Source organism: Corythoichthys intestinalis, chromosome 19 (assembly GCF_030265065.1).
Source record: "Corythoichthys intestinalis isolate RoL2023-P3 chromosome 19, ASM3026506v1, whole genome shotgun sequence".
NCBI classification, from domain to species: Eukaryota; Metazoa; Chordata; class Actinopteri; order Syngnathiformes; family Syngnathidae; genus Corythoichthys; species Corythoichthys intestinalis.
Window position 1 is genome coordinate 5582056 of NC_080413.1, and position 12370 is coordinate 5594425.

A 12370-nucleotide genomic window follows, 5' to 3' on the forward strand; every position below is an offset into this window, starting at 1 on the left:
GGTTTGTATTTGTTCTCTCAATTCATCAACTATTGGATGTTAATTGGTAAGCAAATGAAATGAGCTATTTAGGCGAATGGAAATGAATTGTTTAGAGTCATTGTTGACCTCATAATTGTCCAAATTCTCATATTTATTGATTAGTATTTTTTAAATTATTTATTGTTTGTGCATTTTTGAATAACAAAAGGAAAACACAGTAACTATTTTCTTTTTAACTAATTTAATTTTATTAATTCTAAAGATGTTCGTCTTCTTGTGCCCTGCGATTGGCTGGCAACCGATTCAAGGTGTACCCCGCCTACTGCCCATAGTTAGCTGGGATTGGCTCCAGCACCCCTATGACCCTAGTGTGGATAAGCGGCTTGGAAAATGAATGAATTAAGGAAGAATTTTAATGTTGTCCCAATTTAAAAAAAACTAAATTGGAATAACAGTAACCACTTTTTATTTATTTGACATTTGTCATAATTTCATTTTTAAAAAAGGGTAAATATTATATATAGTTACATTAAATACCGTAATTTTCGCACTATAAGGCGTGCCTGACTATAAGCCGCCACCCAGCAAATTTGACATAAAAACAGCATTTGTTTATAGAGAAGTCGCTCTAGACTGCGAGCTGCAGCTGTCCTCACTGTATTATGGGATATTTACACCAAAAGATATTAACCGGTAACACTTCATTTGACAGCGGCATCATACGACTGTCATAAGACCAAATGAACCACTATGAAGCTTTGAACTAATTCGCTGCAGAGATTCATTGCTTCAAGAAGTTTCATTTGGCCACCACTGCTCCCCCTGAGGGCGCGTGTCAACCTCTGCTGCCACCAGCTGTCAACACTGTTGTCATCCAACATGCCTCCTAGTATGCATTGCGGTGCTATACAGATGTAAATAACGATCCAAATTCATGTTCCGTGCTAATTATTTCTTCAGTTACTGTTCTAGTTGTTTGGTTAATTGCTAGTTATGGGAACACTCTATTTGACTGTGGTGCCATAAGACTGTCATTAGACAATGATGAATATGACATGACACTGTCATGAGCATTAATCAATGCTTATAACAGATGTCATTTAGTGTCATCCGGCAAATTATCTCACTTTTGAATGAATGTAAAAGATCTGAGCTGGACGTAAATGGAGTTAGTGACATGATTTGCCGGATGACATCTGTTATAAACATTCAGTAATGTCCATGATAGCGTCATGTCATTATGACGGTCTTATGACAGTCTTATGACGCCGCTGTCAAATAAAGTGTTACCCACTAGCTCAAATAAAATCAACAAATAAGCCGCACTGGACTATAAGCCGCAGGATTCAAAATGAAGCAAAAAAAAAAAGTAGCGGCTTATAGTCCAAAAATTACAGTATTCCGATTTCTTATTAGTCGTCTAGTAAATAATCGGTCGTTAATCGACTTTCAATGTTTTTTAAATAAAAAAAAGGAAAACCACATTCTTTTTCTGTTTTTATTATTTTTAGACATACATTATTTTAAACAGAAACAAACATGAGTAAATGCAGTAAATATTCACTTTTTTTGAGTTTGCTTTCTGATTAAAACAAAAGAAAAAGAAAAAAAAACATGAAATATTCCATCTTTTGATTCGTCAACGAATTGCTAAAAAAAAAACGACCATCAAATGAATTGTCTTTTGCCGTCACTGGCTCTGAAACGTAATCATTCACTGCCAGTCAAATGAAACGGATGTCACAGTAGTGCCAAAAATACAAGTTGATATCTTCCATTCAAAATTGCTTCCAATGTCTTTGTAGCTAAGTAAAAGGGCAGTACAGTTTTAAAAGAGCTGTTGCCCCCACCTCCCACCCATATACCTCTTTTTTCAATGGGGCCCCTACAAACCCAACAATACACTGCTCTACCAGAACCAGCCAATCAGCTCTCTTCCCTCCAACCTCCAGAGACTGCTCAGTCAAGCCCAACGGTCCTCCGCCAAGACGAGGCACACGTATCAATAATTTTGCCCAGCGGAGGCACTCCGTTCTCGGGGGAAGCGAGCTCCTGTGTCTCCCCGACACTCTGGAGGTCTGTAAATGAGACTGAGGGTCTTTGTTGTGCTCAGACTGGAGCGAGCGGTACACAGTCTGGATGGAAATGTCACGTCCCCGGAGGCCGCAGGCGAACGAGGCACATCAATCTTTCTCTTTTATCAATTTTTGATGGATAACGAGCTCCTTTGTACCTCATGGTTTTTCATTTCAGTTTGTACAGTTTTGAATTTTGAACTCGTTAACTTGTTAGTCTAACGAGCAGTGGTCCAGACGGTCCTTAATTCAACTCTTTTGGGGGATAATAATCCCTCTCACACTGTTAAAAATGACAATTTTCCACATTTTTATTTGAAATAAACAAAACACTGACAGTACACTGTTGACAAGTTTACGTTTGCCAGAATTGGTTTGTTTAGAAAAAAAAAACACATTAGAAACTGGAAAAAGTATCGTAAAATTGCAAAGTAACTACGAACTACTGTCAAACAAAAAACTACCTTTTAACTATTGTTTTAAAACAACCTACTGTAAAACGCATGTACACATGTAACCATGATTTGAATTTGCTTTGTCACTGCGGCAGTTGAGCATGCTGACTACTGAGCTAACAGCTGCTGTACAGTTTTGTTAGGGATACCTAGTAGACATGTGCCGATTACCGGTTTCAAGATGTACTGTGATATGAATATGTGATCCTGTGCTACACGATACTGGAGGAGGTGAAACTCCTGAACATTTTCTCCCATCAAAGAAAACGAAATCGCTGGTATGGGAATACTTCGGCTACAGAAAAGTTACAGATAGGGTTGTTCCGATCATGTTTTTTTGCTCCCGATCGTTTTAGTTTGAGTACCTGCCAATCCCGATATTTCCCGATCCGATTGCTTTTTTTTGCTCCCGATTCACTTCCAATCATTCCCGATAATTTTCCCCGATCATATACAGTACATTTTGGCAATACATTAAGAAAAAAATGAATAAAACTCAGACGAATATATACATTCAACATACAGTACATAAGTACTGTATTTGTTTATTATGACAATAAATCCTCAAGATGGCATTTACATTATTAACATTCTGTGAGAGGGATCCACGGATAGAAAGACTTGTAATTCTTAAAGGATAAATGTGACTTTGTATATTGTGACTAAATATTGCCATCTAGTGTATTTGTTGAGCTTTCAGTAAATGATACTGTAGCCATTTAACCGTTCTACCCAAATGCATGATGGGATGTGCAACCATGACTGTGCGTAGTGGCACCAATTGATATATCTTCTCTGCGTTGGGAAATTACATAGGGTGTTAAGAAAATATTTCTAATTGTTGAGAGAGAGATTATAAGGCTTTAGCCAATTAAAAAAAGGCTCCAAAGACTGCCAAAGTTCACTCTACTCATTTTACACTGCCTTTTAGCTCTATATATAGGTAAAACGGCGTCTTTATAGATTGAACGCGACAATGCGTGAGTGGGTCGTGCAGCGCATTTAACGTGATTAATTAAAAAAAATTAATTACCGCCGTTAACGCAATAAATTTGATAGCCCTACTTTAAGCCAAAACTACTCTTGATGAGTGTAAGACATTTTGTCTGTAACATTAAATACAATTAGAAAACGATTTAATTAAAAAAAAAATATATATATATTAAAAAAGGCATGTCCGATATTTGTTTGCCGATTCCGTTACTTTGAAAATGACGTGATCGGACCCGATCGATCGGCATCTCTAATAATAATGTGTTAATAATTTCACACATAAGTCGCTCCAGAGTATAGGTCGCACCCCCAGCCAAACTATGAAACAAAACTGCGACTTATAGTCCGAAAAATACGGTATTTTTCTTCCGATAGTAATAATGTTGAGCTGTGGCTGTGGACTGCATTTATTTTAATGTTCGTTGGAATATTTGTTATTTTTAGTTGTTTTTTTAAAAAATTATTTTAAACTTACACAATATGCATATGTTCCGATTTTGTGATACCATAAAACCGTGATATTTTGGCTTAAGGTAATCATACCGTCAGAATGTCGTACCGGCACATGTACCCAATTGTAGTGATGTCACTACCACATCAATCCAGCTTAGATTATCATAGTGTAAAGTAATTACAAAATCAATTTTTTTTCTGCCATGATTAAGAGTTCAAGTGTACACAAAGACACTCCTACACATTTAGTACACACTCCAACCCAGACCTTTTCCAGGAACATGACTGTTTTGCTGCCGTTACATCTCAGCAACTCCTTCAAATGACAGCTGAGCTGACAAATTGGGCAAAAGGGGATAAAAATAAGAATAGAGGAAGGTTCCTTTCAAATTGGCTAGTGACACACAAGGTGTCTGAGTAGATCAGAGTTCATTAGTTTAAACATCAAGAGTAGCGTTTCCAGCTACCAACTTCAGTTTTACAGTGAAGGACAAATGTACAACTTTTGTGTTCAACAATCCAACCGCGAAGGGACTCGAACCCTCAATCTTCTGATCCGAAGTCAGACGCCTTATCCATTAGGCCACACGGTCACATTCAGATGTAATGGAGTGCTGTTTCTAATTTCAGTAATCGTAAACTAGCCATCTCATATCTCCACCCCTTGGGCAAGCTACCTTCTGAGTACATCGTCTTTGCTCTTCACCATATGGGAACCCAACCCAGTTAGCCTTTCATGTGGTTCAGGGCGGGGAGATCCTACCAGGAGCTGCGAAGAAGATGTTTCAAATGCATTTCTGTTTAAGATGTGGAGCAACCCGGCGATCTGGCGGTCAGGGTTTAAACCTCAATCAGTTTGTGTTGTTCTCAGGAGTTGGTGAAGTGAAAATAAATTTCGGCTAAATTTGACACACCACATATAAGAGTGTTAACGTGTCTAGCAAATTTGAATGATTACAAAAAGTCACCAAGGTTATAAAATGAGGGTTTGACTTCCATTTTTTAGGTAAAAAAGTACCTCAGTCCTCTAAAGTTAAACCCCATCTGCTCCCCTCTTATTACAAACTTCCCTCCCTCCATCTCATCTCATTGAATTCTTCTCCTCGATCTGGCACACAAGAAGCCCATTGTGTAAGCGCATGTCCAGCAGCCCCTTGAAACCTAGACCCCCACACCCTTGTGGTTGGAATCAGGTCATGTTTCCATCTACTAGTTATAAGTGACTATGTTTACATGGACACATTTATTCGGATTAACAGCCTAATTGGACTAAAAACATGTAAACACACCCCCTTCGTAACATACATTCCGATCAAGATTTTATTTCGATGGAGAGAGGTAGTTAATGTCGATTTATAATCCGATTGGTGCATGAAAACACTTATTCCAAAATCTTGTAACAGTCTTTTTCGCTCACTTGTGTGACGACATTATTCGCGTTTCTGTTATTCCCGAAAGCTAGTAGAAAGAGCACTAGCAATAGAAATGGCGGCCTCAAAACTCAAATGCTATGTATCCAAGACGAACACGTTGCAGGAGATATTAAAAGATCTTAAAATGGTTGAATGACTTGACGGTACAAAAACTGGGGAAACAAAACATGAAATAATGCGTTTAAAGTGGATATGACATGACAAAAAAAACTTTAAACAGCATTTCTATTGGAATACAAATCATATTTTGAGACGATTAAACTATATACAACAATTTGGCAAAGCACAGATGACTAGAAATGCTTCTTTAAATCTGCCATTTAGCTCCTCCTGTCATTGTAGCGCTCTGGCACCTCTATCTTGGTGATGACGTCAGACAATGAGTTATTTCAGCGGATTTAGCATCGAGCCCAATGGATTCGTTTTTCAGCAATTCTGGTTCAAGTGTGGATTTTCCCAACGATATTGTCGATCCAGAGGAAGTATGTGACATACAGCCATATATGTTTGAGTCGTATTTGGAGGAGGAGGAAGATTCAGAACGAGAAAAAGGCAACAGAGACAACAAACACGAGGCTTAGGGCCGGAAACCAACATGGTGCGAAGGCCCTATTGTTCTGCAAAGGATTACTATTATTCATTCTTCATGGCAAACGAAAATGGCCCGTTTGGAAGTCTTAACATGCTCAAAAACTCACCAAAATTTGCACAAACATGCGGATTCGCGAAAATTTTGATAATTTGGCAACATTGTGAAAAAATGTCCAAAAATGGCTCAGTGGCGCCCCCTGGAATTTAAAAAAAAGGCCCCTCCATTTAGGTTTTTTCAACGTAGAGCGATGAAATTTGGGGGGTCGATACATTGGGCCAAAATGCTTCAAAAAGTCTCTTTCACCCATGTTCCAAACCCAACAGGAAATCGGATATTTTGGATTGAATATTGAAAAACATGCCATTTTTGTCGAAAACCAGGGTGCATGTTTGAGACCATTGCGCCGAGGCAATTAGTTGGCTCCTCCTTAAAATTGGTGAGACTCTTCATGAGACATATGAAATGTTAAGTTATCAAAATGGTGAGTTTTCATTCACGGGCCTGACCTGAGCGGAGTACCAAAGTCGGGCTTATTTGGGGATTAGGGTAAAGGTTTAGGGTTTAGGGTTTGAGCTTCTTCAGGGGCAAATAAAAATGGCCAATTTGAAGTTCTGAACTTGCTCGAAAACTCACTAAAATTTGCACATATCAAAATGGTGAGTTTTCATTCACGGGCATGACCTGTGCAAGGCGTTTTTTTTTTGTGTGTGTTTTTTTTTGTGTTAGGGTTAGGGTTTAGGGTTAGAGCTTAGGGTTCACACTCTGCTACTTCTTCTGTGGGAGAAAAAAATACTATGTACTTTTCAATGAAATATATTAGGTATAGAACTACTTATTCTGTGGGAGAAAAAATACTATGTACTTTTCAATGAAATATATTAGGGATAAAATCTTTTTCATACTTGGCATGTACGTGATGTATCCCAGCCTGAACTCGACTTCATTGAAATATCACCCATTAGGCCTGGCGCCCCCTCCTGGGAACAGGAAATGGCCTTTTTTACGAAACCGACTCCTCCTGGAAGGGAAAAAAAACCTAATGACCCCCCAAAAAAATCACCGAAAAGAAATTGGAGCAATTGACACAGGACTCCCGAGGGCCCGTTGAGTCCTGCTTGCAGGGCTAGTTGGTTTTATTTCCTTACTCTTAATATTTTTACAGATTGCTATATAAATTGTACTGTCATGACAAATAAGTCTTGTGCTAAATGGAATATGAAATATTTAAAATGCATTTTTTCAGTACAACAGGGCTAAATTACTGGATAAGAGTCAAAACTGCCGCCTTCTTAAACCTCCTGAATGGTATTTTAAACCTCCTGAATGGTATTTTATGCCGCCGGAGTTAGTCATTTCCCTGCCGGACTCGGAGACGGAGGAAAGAGCGTAAACAAAACAGGAGACGCGAGAGCTAGGCTACGTGCTAACCCGAACCGAGCGGCTCTTCCAAGTCTCTTCCTTGCCTTTCAAACACCAAAATCACACAAAACTACCCCGCCTCATGTCACACACGGTGGCGAGAGTGATTGCCTTCACCGATCGGCCAGCCTCTGGCGGTGAGCAACTTTCAGGGGACTATTACAGTTTGATATTTCCCTGCTGCGGCCCTGGCAAGCGGTCCCGGGCCCGCGGGATTGCTCGTCGCTGAGAACGCGGCAGGGGAATGAACACTGAAAATGGCTCATTCTCGGCAGATGAATGCAAGCACGCCCTGCTTCATGGCCGACGGCAAACATTGTCAGCCACAAAATACAAGCCACCTCCTTATTAAAACATGTGCCATGATCCCAGTATTTGACATAATATAAAACACGTCCTAAGGTCCCTCGGTTGTCAGCCTTGTTTTGTTGACATGGAAATCGCTATGGCTTCTTCTTCTACTACTATTTCCGTCAATCTGCGCATGCCAACTTTGTTCTGACTGAAAGTGTGCAATCCAATCAATGTTTTTTTTCCCATGAAAAAAGTGCATTCAATCATAATTTTAATCTTAACTCGGATTGGATTTAGTGCTGCAACGATTAATCGAGTAATTTGATTAGAAAAAACATTTGAATTAAAATTTTGCTGCTTGGAGTATTCGTTTAATTAAAGTGGCGTTGTAATGGTTTGTTTTGAAAGTGTTTGCATTTAGTTTTATTGATTTGGGTGGCTAGACTGCCCTCTAGTGGCATAATTGAATATGAAATAACTCATTTCACATGGCTAAATCCAGCTGCTACCTGTTAAGACAAACATAAGCTAAGTTTTTGTTGGAGCTATTGGTTTCTCATGCATTCGTAATTAAGGTACTGTATATTTAGCCGTTTTTTGTGGGAATATGTTTGAACCATTTGTTAAGAGCATTGTTAAAAAAAAAGGTAACATTTTATTATAGCATTTAAGCTAGCGAACGAACTTTTGCTATGTAAGTTAGCCAATTGTTCTTTTGTTGTACTTAGATCCTCAGTTTTTTTTATACTGTTTGAGGCTCAGCTCAGGTATTTTAATTTTTTTATGTTACTTATCCGATTACTTGATTATTCAAACTAACTAGTTCATTGATTAATCGACTACTAAAATAATCGATAGCTGCAGCCTTCATTGCATTAACGAAGTTTTGTCAATGAAAATGTAGCTCGAAATATGAATGTGAGATGATTCGCTGCCCTCCCTGCTCCCGGTTCGAATGGATTGGACGCCTATCTCCATCAATGGCACAGAATTATGATCATTCACTTCCAGTTTCCATAGCACAAGCGCTTCATGTCATTAGTTTCCGTGTCTTTGCTGTTTTCATTATCTTAAAAACAACTGGCATCCGCATCCCAAAGTCATTTCGTGACTGGCGAGGACCACAAAAGGCAGATGGCCCAGAGAAATAAATCGCAGCCTTGGTGAAAAGGGAAAACAAAGCCACGAGGGACTAATCACCATCGGGGAAGGAAGTGACACGGCTTACGAGAAACACCAGCCTCTTTCAGAAGAGCGCCGCTGTGATGTAATTCGTCATCTTTCCCTCAGAATAGTCAAAATTCTGATTTCGTCGCGTTTACGGAATAACGGGCGGCTTCTGAATGAAAAAAGCTTCCCTTTTCTGACTTTAACAGACACTAAGCGCACATTTGTTTGTTCAAGTTCACGTCGTGTAATCCCCTCGGGAGGGCCGTCTGCAGAGCGCGCCGTATAAACACCGAACATGCAGACGTGCATTCCAGTGCAGCAAAATGGAATAGGGAAAAATTAAGACACGCAATCAAATCCGTAAGACTGTAGTGCAGCAGCTCAACTTAATTAAACTTCCACATTTTTTTGGTGTATAGTTGAGTTAAGGCTAATATTTTACCTTGTTTGTTTTGCTAAGCACGTTAATGTATATGCAAATCGAACCACTATTATAAGGATACATAAGACTTGCTTGATTCAAAAAGTTGTGTAAACAGAGCACCGAGTTCTGCTAATATTTTAGCTTTTTGCACTGCTAAAGTCATGTTAGCTTACCCGCAGAAAAAACCCCCACCAATGTGAAGACCCGTAAAACCTAAGGGCAGGTGCTCCATTGAAAAGTTTTCCACATTTTTTTTGTGTATGCATCAAGCTCAGGCTAATATTTTAGCTTGTTTGTGCTGCTAACGTCTATTATGTTAGCTTATGTGCTGGTATAAAGCTACATTAGGTCCGGGGCTCAGTTGAAAAGTTTTCCACATTTTTTTGGTGTGTAGTTAAGTTCAGGCTAATATTTTAGCTTGTTTGGATTGCTAACGTCAGCATTGTAGCTTATGTGCAAAAATCACATAGTTACACTTAGAAGACAATAGTGCAGCAGCTTGATTTAATTAAATTTCCACATTGTTTTGGTGTATAGTTGGGTTCAGGCTAATATTTTACCTTGTTTATATTGTTAACGTCAGCATGTTAGCGTACGTGCACAGATCAAATCACTATTACTAGGATACATAAGACTTGCTTAATTCAAAAAGTTGTGCAAACAGAGTGCCGAGTTCTGCTAATATTTTAGCTTTTTGTACTGCTAACGTCATAATAGCTTACCCGCAGAAATTAAACCACCGTTGTGAAGGTCCATAGGACTTAGGGGCAGGTGCTCCATTGAAAAGGTTTCCATATTTTTTATGTAAGCGTCGAGCTCAGGCTAATATTTTAGCTTGTTTTTGCTGCTAACGTCTGTCATGTGAGCTTATGTGCGGGTATAAAGAACTATTGGTGAAAACCCGGAAGACATTGGGTCTGGGGCTCAATTCAAAGGTTTTCCACATTGTTTGGTGTATAGTTACGTTCAGGCTAATATTTTAGCTTGTTTGTATTGCTAATGTCAGCATGTTAGCGTATGTGCACAAATCAAGCCACTATTATGTGGACACATAAGACTTGCTTCATTGAAATGGTTTTCCACATTTTTGGTGTAAACGGAGCGTCGAATTCTGCTAGGGCAGGTGCTTAATTTAAAAGTTTTTCTCATTTTTATGTTCAAGCGTCAAGCTCAGGCTAATATTTTAGCTTGTTTGTATTGCTAAGATTAGCATGTTAGCTTATGTACACAAATCACACCATTATTATAAGACTTGCTTAATTTTAAATGGTTTTCCAGATTTTTGGTATAAACTGAGCATCAAGTCTGCTAATATTTTAGCTTTTTTACTGCTAATGTCAAGTTAGCTTACCTGTAGAAATAAAATTACAATTGCAAAGAACCACAAGACTTAAAGACAGGTGCTTAATTTAAAAGTTTTCCACATTTTTTTGCACAAGCGTCTAGCTCAGGCTAATATTTTAGCTTGTTTGTATTGCTAACATCAGCATTTTAGCTTATGTAAACAAATCAAACTACATAATCAAACTCTGACCCGTAAGACTTTAGAGCAGCTGCTCAATTTAAAAAAAAAAAATTCCACAATTTTTGGATGTATAGTCGGGTTCAGGCTAATATTTTAGCTAGTTTGTATTGCTAATGTCAGCATGTTATCTTGTGTGCATAAAACAAACTGCGATTGTGAGGACACATAAGATTTGCTTAATTCAAAAAGTTTTCCGCAATTTTGTTTTACACAGAGCATCCAATTCTGCTAATATTTTAGCTTTTTGTACTGCTCACGTCATGTTAGCTCACCTGAAGAAATAAAACTACCATTCTGAATACCCAAAAGACTTAAGGGCAGGTGCTCAATTTAAAAGTTTTTGTGTAAGCATCGAGCTCAGGCTAATATTTTAGCTTGTTTTTGTTGCTAACGGACATCGTGTTAGCTTATGTGCAAGAATAAAGCTACTATTGCCCCATTGGAAAAGTTTTCCACATCTTTGGTGTAAGTGGCACACCGAGTTCAGGCTAATATTTGAGACAGTTTGCGCTGCTAAATTTAGCATGTTAGCTTACATGCAGAAAAATTGAAATACTGTTTTAAATTCAAGCTTACACTGTAAATGCTGGTCTTAAATTGGTTGGAAACCTTTACTATTATTGGAAATGAGATTGAAACATTAAGAATTTTTAGGTACTAATCCTTTTGAGTATTTTTTGACCAAAATTTTACCACATTTAAAATTGCCCAAAATACTGTATGACTAGTATTAAACTAAGTATTCGTATCCAAGAGACTAAAAAAAAAATAAAATAAAATAAAAATGAAAAAAAAAAACAACAAAAAAAACACTAGTTTCTTAAATATTCCACAAATATGTTTCAAGTATTTATTTAATTATTTAATTGTTTAGTCTAAAGAACAAAAATGTTTGAGTCACAGGTGTCAAACACAAGTAAAACATTAACTTTATGTTTCTGATCATGTTTTTTTTTTAATAAAAAAAAAGTACTAGAGAAAACAGAATATTTAATCTTTTTTTATTTAAAAAAGAATATATACTATATTTTTGAATTTAGTTTTTATAATGCTATTGTCAGCCATTTTTCAGGATTTATAGGGTTAAGCGAGGTGACATGGGAAACGGAGGAAAGGAAATGTATGAAGAATGAATAGAAAGAGGAAATCCTTGTTGTGTTGTATGCTGGTCTAGCATTTTGAATGATGACATTCCAATGCGTGCTCGACAATAAATAGTCTGCGTCCCTCCTTTACTACCTCTGTACGAACCCTTTTACCTGGCCGTGACATGCAACCCTAACCGTCCTCACGTTCGCCCCATCCTTTCGTCATTTATGCGAGTCCCGGCTTCCTGTGGGCAACGGCGCCATCGCACACATCCTGCTATGTTTCCCGTGCCTGTCATGATACCCGTTCTATCAACTTCTGTTTCACTGAATTGGAATGAGTTCATCACTGGTAGACATCCAATCTTTGAAATGTGAAGACAGCAGCGAATGAACCCACTTCAAACGGGTTGGGCGTCCATTGCTGTCAACGACAGTCAATATCAGGCAATTTTGGGGCATTTCAC

The 12370-nt window shown here is 38.2% G+C and overlaps 1 protein-coding gene and 1 non-coding gene across 2 annotated transcripts in view; one reads left to right on the forward strand and one right to left on the reverse strand.

Moving 5' to 3' along the window:
- nhsl1b (NHS-like 1b) overlaps window positions 1-12370 on the forward strand; it is a 194202-nt gene that overhangs the window by 27359 nt on the left and 154473 nt on the right. The gene's annotated exons all lie outside the window — the stretch shown is intronic.
- Window positions 4479-4551, reverse strand: trnar-ucg (transfer RNA arginine (anticodon UCG)). The gene has a single exon. It is a non-coding gene; the product is annotated as a tRNA-Arg (tRNA).